Genomic DNA, 17,793 nt, shown 5'->3' on the forward strand with positions numbered 1-17,793 from the left:
ATAAATTATTTGATGTCTACCACATGCTAGGTTTTGTGCTGGTCACGGGGGCTACCTTGGGAGATTCGGTAAAGCTTTCTGAAGTAATTTTTGAACTAAATTTTAATTACTGAATAAAACTTAGTGAGGCAAACATCCAGTGATAAATTATAGCAAGATATTTGTGGGAACATAAGCATTTCACTATTGCCATCCTAAAATGTGAGAAAGGAAGCAGTGTTTTGTGAGGTGCAAACAATAGGTTTAACTTTAAATTATTTTTACAATACCTTCCAAAGCTTTTAAAGTGACATACTTAACTCAATATATTTTCTTACACAAAATAAGGAAATAGTCAGAACTGTGGGAAAAGATAGGTACAAAGAATTTTAATATAACAAATATACTAAAATTTGGAAAGGTATACTCAGATATCTTAAACCATTGAGTACAGTACACTAATATGGGAACATTGAAATGTTTTCAAAAATATTTAGCAGGATTGGAAAGTGCTCACAATTATAATGTTAATATTAAGATGTAGACAACAGGGACACCTGGGTGGCTCATTTGGTTGAGCAACCAACTCTTGATTTTGGCTCAGGTCGTGATCTCACAGTTATAAGATCAAGCCCTACATCCGTGCCCATGTGTGGAGCCTGTTTGGGATTCTCTCTCTCTCTCTCTCTCTCTCTGTCTCTGTCTCTGTCTCTGTCTCTCTCTCCCTCTGCCCCTCCCTTGCTCATTCAAGTGTGCATGCTTTCCTCTAAGGAGGATAGTAATTAAAAAAAATGTTTATTTATGGATAGCAAAATTCTCATAAAGAGAAGCATCTAAATGCTCACTGTTTTGCCTGGCAGAATATTTTTTTTTATGAGCAAACATAATACTAACCATGTGTTTTATATCTAGTAAATGGGATTACAGATGTCTAGATTTTCTTCTCATTTCTTGCCTTGTTAAAACATCTGTCATTGTAAGAAAATTTTAGAAAAAAAATCAAGAATAAAAATATAATCAAAGAGAAATTAGACTAATGAATATAAAGTGCCTAAGACTGGTTAACATGAGCTATGAGCGCAAGGAAGAAAGAGCTAATTAGTTTTTGGTAACTTAATTCAAGTTTAATGATCTTAAAAGCTTCTAGATTATTGGATTAATATTATAGCAACATGAAAATGATGTCAACTGGGAGTGCATATCATGTACTATAATAATCCTTCAATGTAATTCTAAACATTTAAGCATTTCATGCAAAAATAGGAGATTATTATTCTAAAATTTGAACATACTAAAATATTACATTTAGGACAGGGATATAGGAGGTGAAATAAAATTCTTTTTAGTCCATTATTCAAAACACATTACCAAGACTGGTAAAATTACTCAAGACATGTTTATTCAGTTAATTGGTGAATGAATGAATGTATGCATCATTTGGGGGACAAACAAAACAAAACAAAAACAAACAAAATTAAAGAGAAAAAATAAAAAAAATAAAAATACAAGCTGAGATAAAAAATGCTAAATTAATGTAACATTATTTAACTGGTTGACTATATTTTAATACAGCAGGAAGAATCAATTATAAAACTCTACAAGGTAGAGAATCTAGCTAGAACTTAAAGTATAATGTTAGGCATTGGGTTTATGGATGAGTGGACTAAATAGAAAGTTATTTAGGAAGGACTAGGCTTAGGACTTCATTGAATTAGACAGATCTGGGATTTGCTACAATTTTCACACTGTATTATTCACTCCCATTACAGAAAAGCTATTTCCACATGGAAAAGAAGCAGATGCTCCAAAGGGAAAAGTGGTATCTACCACAGAAAATGTTTGATAAATAGTTGGCTCTTCTCACTTCTTCACTATCACCATGTCAACAAAATTTACAGTTAAAAATATAATTGCAGGCTATGGAAAGAAAACATAGGCTATAATGATCCACTAATCCTTGACACATACAACTTCCCAGGCTATCTTGAGGCTGTTTCCTCTCCAGTACCAAAAAGTCACAGTGAAAGAGTAAGACAACCATAAAGCTCATAGAAGGAAAGCCAACATGATATAAATCACTTTGGAAAACCCTAAGACCAATGATGACAGACTCTGGACAGCATTTTTTAAAAACAGAAGCTGATGATAATAAATTGGGACATGTTGCTAATGCAGTCAAGAGCAAAACAAAGAGAATAATAGAAGATTTTGAGGGTCAAAGGTTTTTTATTTCCCATTTCTAATCTAAAGTTGATAATAGTAAGTTTATTTGCAAAATGTGCAATGCCTACAAATTTAAAAAGACCTGTTTTGGCACATTTTCTATACCTAAAATAGTGTCATTATATTTGCTTATTATTGCACTCCTAGAAAAACAGGAAACATCAAGATTTGTTGTGTTCTGTCTTAAATTCTTAAAATAAATCTTAAGCAGTTTTGCTATTATACAATCCTATAGTTTATTTTCTTATTTTGCTATTCCTTCCACTGGCTGAATTTCTATAATCTCTGGTGTTTTTTTTTCTTCCTTTTAATAACTCAACTTGCTATCATTGATTATGTTTTCTTTATTTCTTTAAAGCTTACAAAAATGTGTGACACCTGGAGATCTGTGTTCACAATCCATAGGTATTACTTGGTTTTTATTGTTTGGAGTCTGAGGTTACTGGTCTATTTGAATGTTCACAATCTATCATAAAACTGTGGTTTCATAAAAATCTATGTAGAAACATCATGGTAGGTTTCCATAACTTACCTTAAATAAATGTTAATTTGAGGAGAATTATGATTTATTAAAGACCACATCACCAATATTGTACTAACACCTTCAGGGCTATAGAATGTTGAATCTGGGAATTGATATGTGTATTATTACATGATTTTAGATAGAGTTCAAAGAGTTTAATGTTATTTCTCCTTTTTCAGTACTCACTTCTGAAGAGACTGTGTTGATTTTAAACTTTAGTTGCAAACATAAGATGTTTTGGAAGCTCAAAGGATGAGGTATATAATTCTGTAGATGGCTGTAAAATGTCCAACATGATTCACCAAGGAAAAATTTTGAGCTTGTCTGGAGACACATCTTGGGAATAAGGAGGAATTCTGATGGACATTTATTCTTTCTACAGATATTATTATGTACTTGACATATAGTGAGTGTAGAACCCTTAAAAAAGCAAAGAATGATTTCTGCCTGTTTGTAACTTACAGTCTATAGTAAAGAAAGGAATTACCAGCCAAGGGAACAGCATAATTAAAGGCACAAGTTGTGAAACAAAATTATTAGGAGAAATGGAAATGATTTGTAATGGCTGGAATAGAGTATATGTGGGTGAGAGGAACAGAAGAAAAGATGAGAAACATATTCAGAACCATACAACTCGTACTGTGAAACCCTCTTTAAAAATTCTAAATTACTGAAGAATTTGAGTAACTAAGAATAGATATTTACTATATGAAGTTCTGCCATGTGGTATTTCTTGTACATTATCTTGCTTTAGTATTTATATTTCCTAATGGATACAAAACATTCAGAAAATATATTTTTTAAATGTTATTTATTTATTTACCAAGAGATGAACACTTAACTGAGCCATCCAGGTGCCCCCAGAAAATATTTGATAAAAGAGTAATACTTATGACTTTCTAAATTACTTCTTATAACATTCATGAGATCAACCAATACTAAATAGGATTTTACTAAATGTAAATGATTGCATAATTCTGAGTTTTCAAGAACTGAATAAGTTTACTGGTTAGTTTTTCTAAATAATGTACTGTGTTGAAAATAATTGGTAGCATTTATTGAGTCTTTCTGTGTGTCAACATTGAGCAAAGGACTTTACATGTGTTAACATGAATACCTACAACAATGTTACAAGGTATGTACTATCAGTCCTATTTTGGAGAGAAGAAAACTGTGCTCCAAAGAAATTAGGTAACATAAATAAGTACTAGAGCTGAAAATCAAACTCTGCATCAGGCTCGAATTTACACACACACACACACACACACACACACACACACACACAGGACCACACACGTTCTCTCTGTTTTATTCCACCATACTGCCTTTCACTCTGATTTACAGAACTTCTATTTCTTGAAATTTAGAAGATTTAGAATACCTTATTTTTCTTGCAATTGCTTTAGCAATTATAATGGTTTAGGCTTTGGCAAACTATGAGTGAGAATATGTCTTCATTGATGGTATATTATTTTTTTTCTCTCTGAATCTCTCTAGTTCAAGCTTCTGAACTATATTTGCACAGGAATTACATAACACATTCGTGCAATCCCTATAGTTCCTAATTAAGGTTAATTCATTTGGAATGACTCCGTACTTTGAATCTGAACTTTAAAAACAACAACAAACTTGCTTATTTTTGCAAATTCCCTATTGTGCATCAAAGTTCTTCTCTAGTATAAAATAAACACTGTTGGTTTATTGGTCAAAACATTATCTCTTGACTTTTTTGGTAACGCTTTTAGATGTTGGGGATTTCAGTTTTATTCAAATTGTATGCTCTAACTCTACAACCTGAAATGAAGTTATATGCCTCAAATATTAGAAAAAAATGTTCTGTAACACCTTTGTTATTTTTTTTTTTTTGTCTCTTATACCTTTTTCAAAACTACATCAATCACTATGTACATCAAAGGCATTCTGTACCGGGGAACTCCCAACACAATTCTAAATAATCCTTAAATTATCAGGGATAAAGGGAACTCTGTCTAAATCTTAACATGGCATATATACATTTTTTTCACAGATTCAGTAGTTAGGAGTGGGTGCTATGTGTAGATTAGATTTCAATTCACTCATCATGACATATTTGATATTTTTATTCTTTTGAATCTGTTCACTATTCAGTATCAATGAATCTTACTTACCTTTCTTTTTCATTAGAACACTTATGAATGTGAAATTATTATTTACCCTTTATCTGTGATATTTTCTTGAATAAGATTACATGAAAGCAAAGTAAATGAAATGAAAATGCAAAATGAAATGAAGATCTTTAGATATTATATTTTTGCTTCTCTTCTGAGTATGAAAGAAAAATGTGTGAATTTGTTTTAAGATTTTTTTAATGTTTATTTTTAAGAGAGAGAGACAGAGAGAGAGAGAGAGAGAGAGCGAGCAGCAGAGGGGCAGAGAGAGAAGGAGAAAAAGAATCCCAAGTAGGATCTGTGCTAACAGTTCAGATATGGGGCTTGAACTCATGAACCATGAGATCATGACCCGAGCTGCGATCTAGAGTCATAACTGACTGAGCCACTCAGGCGCCTGTGAAAAATGTGTGAAATTAATTAAAATAATGAAAATAATAATACATACTTTACAAAAATTTATATTTTGTTACACAAATCGATAGCAAGCTCTATCAATCTATCAATCTATCTTTATCAGTATCAATTGTAAATTAAATAGATATATACAGATATATATGTGTATTGGGGATATATTTTTATCTATATAAGGGTTGTTTAATATATTAGCACAGTATAATATTTAGCGTATTTTATTTATTTATCTACCATATAGTATAATAGCCCGCTGTTAATTATAGTTAAACTGCCAAACACCACTCTATTTGCATTCATGTACGAAACTAATATGCTATTGGGAAATTAGTATAAGCTTATCAGGGCAATTCAACTCTGTGATTTCCTACATGTTTAATGGCAGTGAAGTGTAAAGAATGAGATGAAACACGAATAAATATACTTGTAGTTCCAATCCCATAGCTGACAGAAGCTTATTAAATCTGTATTTATTTTAAATTTCAGTAAAACATTAAAGACACTCTTTCACTCCTAGTCATCCTGAAATGCAGCAACCCTTAAAATCAAAGTTTCAAAACACACCTACATTATAGTCAGTGGTAATCAGAGACACAAAACATGCTTGTTAGTGTTTTTGTGCTCTGTGTATAACCTTAGAGTGTAAAGAAGACAATTAGTAAGTCATTGCCATAGTGGAAAGAACACTGAATTAGAAGGATGAACATCACAATCTTCATTTCTTATAAATGTATTGACCTAAGTTTCATTGTATTTTAAATGGGATTATTAAAACATTTGCTTCTCATGTAACAAGGTACTTTTTAGATGACTTGAGCTTCAGCCTGTGAAAGCAATTTAAAAATACGTGAAGTTGAAGCAGATTTATCCCAAGACTAAGATCAGTTATCACAGTTCTACTTAAAAATGCAGGGGCGCCTGGGTGGCGCAGTCGGTTAAGCGTCCGACTTCAGCCAGGTCACGATCTCGCGGTCCGTGAGTTCGAGCCCCGCGTCAGGCTCTGGACTGATGGCTCGGAGCCTGGAGCCTGTTTCCGATTCTGTGTCTCCCTCTCTCTCTGCCCCTCCCCCGTTCATGCTCTGTCTCTCTCTGTCCCAAAAATAAGTAAAAAACGTTGAAAAAAAAAAAAATGCAGCAATCTCCATGGAGGAGTATTTCATAAACTAATCTCTAAAAGACATAGGATAAATTTTATCAAGGACAGTTGTATTCTCTTAAAACTGGTAGTAGCTGACGTTTAATGAACAAATTAATTGTCCAAGTGTTCTCTATTTCTAACTTCATGTTATATGCAATAGCTTATATATATTACATAACATATATATTCAGGAGGAAACAGTTTGACACTGACACTTGTGGGATCTGGTTCAAGAGAGCAAAACATTTGAAAAAATACATAAGTCAAAATGAAATAGTTTGTTTATGGATGTCCCATTGTCCACGTAAAAGGTATTTATAACCTTTTATAAATTCTAAATCTCAATATAGTCATTTATAAATACATGCTTTTATAAATAACCAAATATCAAGGTTTAGAAGAAAAATCTAGATACAAGTCGTGTATATTGGATGAGAAGCTGATGGCAAAAGTCTAATGTAGATGACATTTTTATTTTGTGGCCAGCAAAGAAATACATAAAATGACTACTCTTCCCATCTCTGGAACATACATATTGAGATAATTATTTTTTATTAACTGTTAATGATTTCTATCAGTTTATCCTTGGATTTCCACAGCATCCTATGATGACTATAAATTTGTGTTCACAGATCCTATGTAACTCCACATTTATCTCAAAAGGTTAGGTAAAATTGGATATCGCCACTCACATAACTACCAAAACAACAAAATCAAACTATGTCCACTTTGTGGTCTAAAGTTGTTTCTCATTTAAATTTGCAAGGGATTGAATATTTTTTAAAAAAATGTTTGTTTGTTTGTTTGTTTGTTTGTTTGTTTATAGAGTGAGTGGTGGGGGAGAGAGAGACAGAGAGAGAGAGAGAATTATCCCAAGCAGGCTCCATACTCAGTTTGGAGCCCAACATGGAGTTTGATCTCAACTATGAGATTCTGACTTGAACCAAAATGAAGAGCTGGACACTTAACCAATTGAGCCACCCAGGTACCCCAAGGGATTGAATATTTTTCTTTGCTTTTTAAAAAAAAATTTGTTTGTTTTTGTTTTTATGAATTGATTCTGCTCCTTTTTTCTTTTTGATCCTCTACTTCCTATTGATAAATACATGTGAGTTAGTAGGATGTTCTTTTTAATGTTTATTTATTTATTTTTGAGGCACAGAGAGATGGAGAGAGAGAGAGAGAGAGTGTGTGTCAGAGAGAGAGGAAGAGGGAGAGAAGCCCAAGCAGGGTCCCTGCTGTTAGCACAGAGCCTGGTCTGGGGCTCAGTCCCACAAACCGTGAGATCATAACTTGAGCCAAAATGAAGAGTCATACTTAACAGACTGAGCCATCCAGGCCCCCTTTGTAGGATGTTTTATTAAAGAAATGTAATGATTTTTTGTGCAGTGTGGTAGACACTAAGACTGAACACATCATTCATTCTTTCTTCTTTTCCTAACTCAGATGCATACATACTCTCTTCTCTTCCCAGGACACAAGAATGTTGCCTTTCTAAAAGACTTAGTTTATTTACCCACCAGTTTCTTGGATCTGTGGGCTTATAAGGTTCATCATTTTGATTATTTAGCCACTATTCCTTCACATCTTATTTAAATATTTTTATCCTCCCCTATTTTTTCTTGGACTCCAATACATATGTGGTAAACTGGTATTGCCCCACAAAGAATGTCTGTCCCTTTCCTTCCTTCCCAGCCTCTTTCCTGCTCCTTTCCCCCACCCTTCCTTCCTTCTTCCTCCCTCTGTTCCTTCCTCCCTCCCTCCCTTCCTTCCTTCCTTCCTTCCTTCCTTCCTTCCTTCCTTCCTTCCTCTCTCTTTCCCTCTCTCTTTCTCTTCTTATCATCTTTTCTTTCTTTCCATCTGTTTAATTTTTTTCCCTTGCTTCAACAGTCTGGAGTTAGGCATGCTATTTTTTCAAGTTTACTTAATTTTTCTTATTCATACTCTAATCTAGTATTGAGCCTGTCTGGTAAAATTTTACTTTAGATATTGAGTTTTACAGCTTTAGAAGTTATTTTTTTTCTGGCTAAATTTATGTTTTCTTTAAATACTTCTATTTAAGATGTTTTAACATCTTTGTCTTCTATTTCTGTGGTCTTCTAAATGTCTTCCATTGCTTTTTAGGTCTCATTCTACTGACTCATTTTTTTCTTGCTTGTGGGTCACGCTTTTCTGTTACTTTGCATCTAGTAACTCTTGAAAGAATATTGCCTACCATGAATGTTGTATTATGGATTTCTAGATAGAATGTTGATTAAAAAAAACTTTTTAATGTTTATTGATTTTGAGAGAGAGACAGAGAGACAGAGAGACATGGAGGCACAGCATCTGAAAGGCTCCAGGCTCTGAGCTGGCAGCACAGAGCCCGATGCAGCATTAGAACTCACAAACTGTGAGGTCATGACCGGAGCTGAAGTCAGATACTTAACTGATTCTGAACCACCCAGGCGCCCCTAGAATGTTGATTGTTTTTTCTTTTTCCTTCTTCCTTCTTTCTTTTTCTTTCTTTTTCTTTCTTTCTTTCTTTCTTTCTTTCTTTCTTTCTTTCTTTCTTTTCTTAATGGCAGGCAATTAAGTTACTTTCAGATCAGCTAGATCACTTCTAATCTGATTTTAAGCTTAAGGGCAGGTCTAGAATAGCTTTTAATCTATGAATATCTTAGTCCTTCTTCTCCTATTACTACTGATAGGTCTAATGCTAAATGAGACAACCCTCTGCTGTATGGTCAGTACTCAGACATCTTTTAAGTTCTGAGACTGTGTGGCTGACAACTGCTCTTTCCCTGGTCTCGTGGAGTTTCACCCCATGATTTATGGTTTAGTAATCAGCAAATTTCTTATGGAGTAGCCTATGCAGATTTTTAAAAATTTTCTCTGCATAACTCTGCCCTCTTTATTTATTCTGTTCTACATATTTCAGCTGCCTCAGACTCTCCCAAGACTTCCATCTCTATCTTCATAACTCAGTATGGCTGCCATCTCTGCCTGGGGTCATCCTGCTTGTGCTGCAGGATAAAAATGTCATTAGTCAAAGGTCTGGGGGAGATTAGCAATCTTGCTTCATGTGTCCTTTTCTCCAGAATTCTTGGTCATGCACTGGTTTTTCTGGCCAGTGTCAGAAAAAGTTAGCTTTATATAATTTGTTCTGTTTTCCTTGTGTTTATGATGAGAATGCAAACAAGGCATATTTATTCTGCATGGTCATAAGTGGAAGTTCTCAAAAATATTTTATTTTATTTTATTTTTTTAATGTTTATTTTGAGAGAGAGAGAGAGAGAGAGAGAGAGAGAACACATGAGTGGAGGAGTGGAGGTGGGGCAGAGAGAGAGGGAGACAGAGAATCCCAAGCAGGCTCTGTGCTGTCAGTACAGAGTCTGATGCAGAGCTTGATTCCACAAACAGTGAGATCATGACCTGAACTGAAATCAAGAGTCTGATGCCTAATCAACTGACCCACCCAGGCGCCTCTCAAGATTATTTTAAAAAGAATTACAAATTTTGTGATTTCGTATGTTAGTATATATTTACTTAATATATATAGTAGAAAATATAGAAATTAGAAATTACTGTCAATTCACTTCTCTAAAGAAGACATCCAGATGGCCAACAGGCACATGAAAAGATTCTCAACGTCACTACTCATCAGGGAAATACAAATCAAAACCACACTCAGATATCACCTCACATCAGTTAGAGTGGCTAAAATGAACAAAACAGGAGACTATAGATGCTGGAGAGGATATGGAGAAATGGGAACCCTCTTTCACTGTTGGTGGGAATGCAAACTGGTGCAGCTGCTCTGAAAAACAGTGTGGAGGTTCCTCAAAAAATTAAAAATAGACCTACCCTATGACCCAGCATTAGCACTGCTAGGAATTTACCCAAGGGATACAGTAGTACTGATGCATAGGGGCACTTGTACCCCAATGTTTATAGCAGCACCCTCAACAATAGCTAAATTATGGAAAGAGCCTAAATGTCTATCAACTGACGAATGGATAAAGAAATTGTGGTTTATATACACAATGGGATACTACATGGCAATGAGAAAGAATGAAATATGGCCTTTTGTAGCAATGTGAATGGAACTGGAGAGTGTTATGCTAAGTGAAATAAGTCATACAGAGAAGGCCAGATTCCATATGGTTTCACTCCTATGTGGATCCTGAGAAACTTAACAGAAGACCATGGGGGAGGGGAAGGAAAAAAAATGGTTAGAGAGGGAGGGAGCCAAAACATAAGAGACTCTTAAAAACTGAGAACAAACTGAGGGTTTATGGGGGGTGGCAGGGAGGGGTGGGTAGGTGATGGGTATTGAGGAGGGCACCTGCTGGGATGAGCACTGGGTGTTGTATGGAAACAAATTTGACAATAAATTTCATATTAAAAAAATAAATTTAAAAAATTACCATCAATTGAAACAAGCATCATTGATTTATTATAGTGTACATTGATTGCAATGGTGCATTTACGACTTCCCTAATTAACAAGATTAAAAACAACTTAAAAAACCACAAGATTCAATAATAGTTTAATTTGATTTATACCCCTCATCCCACACTTTGTGCTCTTATTGCCATATTTTACTTTTAAATATTATTATTTCATTAAACCGTTAATATTCTCTTATATTTGTTTTCATTTTAATCTTTTTCTGTGTTCTTGACTTCTAGCAATTTTGTGCTTTCATCTGATGTTACTTTTTCTCAGCCTGAAGAACTGTCTTTAATAATTTTTATAGTGCTTTTTTGTCCTCAAAATGTCATTATTTCACTTTCAGTTTTGAAGGATTTTTAAAATTGGTTATAGATTTCTAGATCAGTAGATTTTTTCTTTCACACAGAACTTTAAAAATGTAATTACATTGTCTTTGTCTTCCATTGTGTCTGTCGAAAACTGTGCAAAAAGTTTAATTGTTTCTGTCGAAAACTGCAAAACAAAATCTAATTAGTTTTTGAAGTAACGCATGTTTATTTTTTCTGGCTGCCTTTTTTTTCTAAGTATATATTTTTTGGAGGAATAATTTTAGGTTTATAGGGAAGTAGCAAAGGTAGTATGGTGATCCTATTCACATTTTACCCAATTTCCCTGAATGCTAATTTTTCTCATAACTATGGTACATTTGTCAAAACTAAAATATGGATATTGGCATATTACTATAACCCACACTCCACACTTCCTTTGAATTTCACCAGTTTATCCACCAATGCCCTTTTTCTGTTCTAGTATCAGATCTAAGAAACCACATTGCATTTAGTCATGATGTCTCCTTAGTCTCCTCAAGTCTGTGACAGTTTCTCAGTGTTTTTTTTTTTTTTAATGACTTGATACTTTTGATTGTCTTTTGTTTTTCCACATGAACTTTAGAATCGCAATATCTACAAACTAACTGGCTGGAATTTTGATTAAGATTTGATTAGGATTGCATTGGATCTATAGATCAAGAGAACTGATATCTTAGCAATATTGAGTCTTTTTATACATGTATATGGAATATTTCTCCATATACTTAAATGCACTTCGATTTCTTTCATTAGAGTTCTGTAGTTTTTCTCATACAGTCTTCTGTATATCATGTTAAATGTATACTTAATCATTTTCAGAGGATGCTAATATAAATGATATTGTAATTTTTAATTTCAAATTCCAAGTATTCAGTGTTGGTTTATAAGAAAGCAATTAACTTTTGTATATTAACCTTGTATCCTGGAAACTTGCTATAACAATTATTTGTTTTAGGAGGCTTTCTGTTGTTGTTATGGTGAGGGATGTTCCCCCCTAAGTTGCTGTCTTTTTTGGTGATAATAAGAAGCTCTGCTATAAGCATTCATGTAGAGAGTTTTGCATGAAATAAATTTTCGATTCACTAGGATTAAAAACTGGGAGTGAAATTTCCAGACCAAGTGATAAATGTATGTTTAGCTTTATAAGAAACTAACAAACTATCTTCCAATGTGACTGTACCATTTTTCATATCCACTAGCAATTAATGAGAGTTTCTGTTGCTCTGCATCTTTTTAACATCTTTGATATGGTCAGCAATTCTAATAAGTGTGTAGTAATATTTCATTATGATTTTAATTTCATGTTTCCTGATGAAAAATAATGTCCCAATGGAAAAAAAATATTACTTGTCATCCATCTTTTTAGGTGAAGTGCCTGATCAATTTTGCTTATTTATTTATCTTTTAAAGAAATGGGTTGTTCGGGTTGCCTGGGTGGCTCAGTCAGTTAAGTGTCCGACTTTGGCTCAGGTCATGATCTCGCAATCCATGAGTTCAAGCCCCACATCAGGCTCTGTGCTGACAGCTCAGAGCCTGGAGCCTGTTTCAGATTCTGTGTCTCCCTCTCTGCCCCTCCCCTGTGACAGACTCACACTCTGTCTCTCTCTCTCCCTCTCTCAAAAAATGAATAAAAGTTAAAAAAATTTTAAAAAATCAGTTGTTTTCTTATGGTTGAGTTTGAAAGTTCTTACTCTATTATGGATATGTTCTTTATCAGATATGTGATTTGCAAATATTTTTTGCTTATCTTTTTTTAACAGCGTCTTTTGTAAAGCAAAAGTTGTAAAATTTCATTGTCCCATTTATCATTAATTTCTTTCATGGATTATACTTTTCTTATTGTATCACCAAACCCAAGGTCATACATATTTTCTCCTGCTTTCTTTCATAATCTTTATAGCTTTACATTTTACATTTAGATATCTGATCCTCTTTGAATTATTTTTGTTTGAGTTGTGAGATAGATGCTGTTTAATTTTTTTTTTTTTTTGCATATATACATCCAATAGTTCCAACACCACTTGCTGAAGTGACTTTTCACTAATTCGTCTTTCCACGGATGTTGAAAATGAATTGACTATATTTTGTGTGTCTATTTCTAGGCTCTCTGTTCATTTTCTTTGATAAATGTGCCTTCTGCCAATACCACACCCTCTTGATTAATTAGTTTTATAATAAGCCTTAAGGTCATGCAATGTTAATTCTTCAAATTCATTCTTTTTATTCAGAATTTTTAGAAGCCTCATCTAGGTCCTTTGCCATTCTACATAAATTTTAAAATCAACAATTGATAGCTACAAAGATTTATGCTGCCATTTTGATAGGGGTTATCCTGATCTTAAAAATTGAAGCTGGGGGAATTACCTTCATTATAATCCTAAGTATTTTAATCTATGAGCACAATCTATCTTTCCATTTATTTAGATTTTCTGTAAATTATTTCATTAGTGTTTTTTAGTTTTCAACATCTTGATGCAGTACATATTTTTGATATAAAGTAATACATTTGATTTATGTATATTTACTATGCATCTTGCTACCATTCTGAACTTACTTTTTTGTCCCATTAGAATTTTTGGAAATTTCTCATAGAAAATGATGTTCTCTGTGAATAAAGAGTTTTCATTTTTCCTTTCCAATCTGTATAGTTTTGTTTTTGCTTTATAGAACTAGCTAGAATTTCAGTACAATGTTGAGTAGCTGAGAGATCCTAGGGGAAAAATATTCAGTCTTTTATTTTAAGTATGCGACCATAGGGGTTTGAAGGCACTGTATTTGGTTAAAGGAGTCCTCTTTTATTTCTAGTTTTCAGAGAGTTTAAATCATAAATAAATGTTGAACTGTTTGAATACTTTAATACTTTTTAATTTCTATTATTATGATCTTATGATTTTTTTTCTTATTTATTCAGTTAATAGGTTTAGTTAACAAGGTTGATTTTAATAATTGATTTTCAAATATTGAACCATACTTGAATACCTGGAATTAATCCTACTTAGTTCTCATGATTATCCTTTTTATGTATTTTTGGATTTGATATGCTACTATTTTGTTAAGCATTTTTTGCATCTATGTTCTTTTCTTATAGCATTTTTAAACTGAATTTGTTATAAGAACAATGCTGGCCTGCTAATATGGGTTGTTAAGTCATCCCTCCTCACCTATTTTCTGTATAATTGATGTTGTTCCTTAAATGTTACAGAATATTCCTCAATGAGTTTATCTGGGCTTGGAGTGATGAGTGTAGAGTGTTAATTTTAAGATTCATTTTGAATACGTTTTCTTGGAACTGCAAGCTTGTAATGAGATTAGAATTCCACATTTAAAAAGTAGTGTAACTGAAATTTAAATTCTATTATATTGATGACCCAACTATATGTGCATTAAATGCTAAAAAAAAAAAAAATCTGTTTAATCATCATTATTAATTAGGTATTTACTGCTTTCTGTTTTGGCCCATTTCGTTCCTTTTTAAGCTTATTTATTTATTTTGAGAGAGAGAGAGAGAATACATGAATGAGCAGTGGAGCGGCAGAGAGACAGGGAGAGAGAGAGAATCCCAAGGAAGCTTTGTGCTATCAGTGCAGAGCTCAACATGGGGCTCAAACTCATCAACCATCAGATCATAACCTGAGCTGAAAATGCTTAACGGACTGAACCACCCAAGTGCCCCTGTTCTGGCCCATTTCTAAAATCATGCATCTGATTTCATTGTCATTTTCCTGTCTTGATTTAAAGTGATTAAAACACACACAAAAAATGAGAATAATACAAATTCTTAGAAAGAAATATAGGAATATCTGAATATTAGAAGTTGAATGAAAAAGTGAAGATTAGCCCAAACATCTTGCTTCATATTTCTATTAGTGAAATAATATCATTCCTTTGTCGTCAAGCATATGAGCACGAAGTGTAACATTTTTTGCACTCAGTTTAAATCATGTCATGCTTTGTGTTGTTACTCTTGGTGGGGGCAAGTATGTTCCCTTCATTATGTGGAAATATACGTACCCACAAGGGCAGGCCAAAGATGTGTGCTTTCCTGGCAGTAGTATATTGTCTGAGAATTGGATGCCTCACTAAGGCCTGTATTTTCCAGGCCTGCTTTCCATTAAGATCTGACACTGTGGCAGATCTTACCAAGTGAATAAGAGTTGAAGTGATATATAGCATTTGAGGCCAGTATGATTAAGAAATAGATAGTTCCCCACATTTTTTTCCTCCATTTTCCCTACCTTATGCAAACTTGATGTAAATGGGGTTGGTGACTTTGACAGTTTATTGAATGTGGCAGAGATAAAAGGAAAATGGTCCCTATTTCTCTGTTTAGAGGAAACCCTACCCACTTTCAAGATAGTGATTTTAGAATCTGTTGAACAAGAAATAAGTTTCTACCTTAATGGATCTATTATGTATTTTTCAGCTTCTCTATTAAAAGATTTATTATTATTCTAATAAATACATAATAAGGCATTTTGTTTTCAGTCCATTTTACTGAAATTATAAAATTGCATATGTATAATGAGCATTTATTTTAGTAAATTTGTTGACTGAATATCCATTCCAACTTGGAAAAGTGGGATTCAACTGTTTTTGTTTGTGTTATTTTTTTTTGTTTTAAATATAAATCAGCAATATAGATCTCAAAGTGCTCTAGGTGAAGAAAGCATAGGATTATCCCTTTTATAATAATCATGTAACTTGGGAAACAAATTACTCTAAAACTTAGTGGTTTCAAACAACTATCTTTTAATATCTTACAGGCTTCATGGATCTGGCATCTAGGCATGGCTCACCTGGGCATCTTTGGCTCAAGGTCTCACACCATAATCACATTGCTTACCGGGACTCAAGTTATCTCAAGGCTTGCACGGGGAATTGATCTGCCTCCAAGCTCACCCAGGTGGCTGTTGGCAAGCGTCAAATACCCTCTGGCTGTTGGCTGAAAAACCCAGTTCCATATCAAGTGGTTGTTACATAATAAAAATGCCAAAAGTTGCCCTTACATATTGGCCTGATATTGTTTACTTCTTCACAGAAGGCTATGACCATTGGCTCAAAATCCATTGGCACAAAACTAAAATTCTTACACATCCAATTTCCTTAAATAGAACTCAAATCAGCCTGCTGGTTAGCAATTTAGAGACTTCCTCTTTGGCATATCTCATGAAATTGCACCCAATATCTGCTAGCCATATTTAAGACAGACCCTGTGATTGTAAAGTCCCTAAACCACTGCTGGCCTTTGGAGATTTCTGACCCCGTCTCCCTACTTTGCTGCTCAGTGGCCTCACCTAGATACCTAAGGACCCATTCTGATTTTCTAGAGTTCATCCTGAAGTTCTCTTGTCCTCCTCTCTTTCTGGGCTATGGCTCCGCTTCTGTCTCTGGAAGGTCACCTGTCCTGAGGGACATCCCCTCACCCTGCAACTCAGTCTAGGCACTGGCCCTAAAGACTCATTATGTAACACTGACGTCTTGCGGTCCAGTTTTCTCAGCTCCATCTTGATCTGTAATGAAATCTTCTGACTCCCCACAGCAGCCCACTCCACCAGGAAACCCACAGCTTGGCAGCTGCCGTCCTTCAGAGCAAGCAAGCAAGGGCAAGAGAGAGAGCACCTAAGATAGAAGCCATAGTCTTTTTGTAGTGATCTCAGAAGAGACATCTTATTATTTCTGTTGCTACGTTTTGTTCTTCAGAGACAAGTCAATATATATATATATCCTGTACTAAGGGGAAGGTATTACAAAAGGGCTCAAATGAATACCAGCAGACTAGGGGGCGCCTGGGTGGCTTGCTTAGTTGGTTAAATATCTGACTTTGGCTCAGGTCATGATCTCCAAGTTTCTGGGTTCATGTCCCATGTCAGGCTCTGTGCTGACAGCTCAGATTCTGCATCTTTCTCTTTCTGTTCCCCTCCCCACTTGGGCTTTGTCTCTCTCTCTCTCAAAAATAAAGTAAAACATTAAAAATTTTTTAAAAAATACCAGAAGACTGGGATCATTGGAGGGCATTTTAGGGGCTTCCTTCCACACAAATACGCGTGTCATCAAACACATTTAAAAAAAAACGTGATTACTGCCTAAATCAATATGCACTTAATATGCAAGAATGCGTGCAAGATCAAAGAGCCCACAAATTCCAGGACCTAATGTATAAGGGTAAATGTTTACTCTTAAGGGCCTCTTTAATCTAGGAAAATTAGAATATTATGTTATTAATACTATTAAACATTGTATTAGTGTTTAAATACAACATTGCAGTGAATCCTCCTGAGATATAAATTTTTATATTTACATTTTGTTTAAATTGTTCCTTTATTACTGCAACATAAACAAAAGCCTTGAAAGTTATGTTACCATACTTGATATATATCTTACTATGTTTATTTTGTATTACATTTTATTTAATTCATATTGCCAGTTTTGGGGAGTCTGATCTTTGCATGATGGTTGTAGTGAAATGAATTGTTCACGTTAAACATCTAGGTATTTTCAGATAATCTTGTGACTCCTAAATTTCTGACAAATTGTGTTGTCGTGCAATAGTAAAATCTTGAAGCAGACTCTTTTATTTATCATTAT

The 17,793-nt window shown here is 34.0% G+C and overlaps 1 long non-coding RNA gene across 3 annotated transcripts in view; it reads left to right on the forward strand.

The window, feature by feature from the left end:
• Nucleotides 1-17,793, forward strand: part of LOC122235847 — a 162,415-nt gene that overhangs the window by 51,823 nt on the left and 92,799 nt on the right. For 2 of the 3 annotated variants that reach the window (XR_006213925.1, XR_006213924.1), the window contains exon 4: nucleotides 15,972-16,213. The exons of the other annotated variant lie outside the window; for it this stretch is intronic. This is a non-coding gene — a long non-coding RNA (uncharacterized LOC122235847). Of the gene's footprint in view, nucleotides 1-15,971; nucleotides 16,214-17,793 lie in introns of those variants that run through there. 3 annotated transcript variants of the gene reach the window in all.

Source organism: Panthera tigris, chromosome F3 (genome assembly GCF_018350195.1).
Source record: "Panthera tigris isolate Pti1 chromosome F3, P.tigris_Pti1_mat1.1, whole genome shotgun sequence".
Classification (NCBI taxonomy): domain Eukaryota; kingdom Metazoa; phylum Chordata; class Mammalia; order Carnivora; family Felidae; genus Panthera; species Panthera tigris.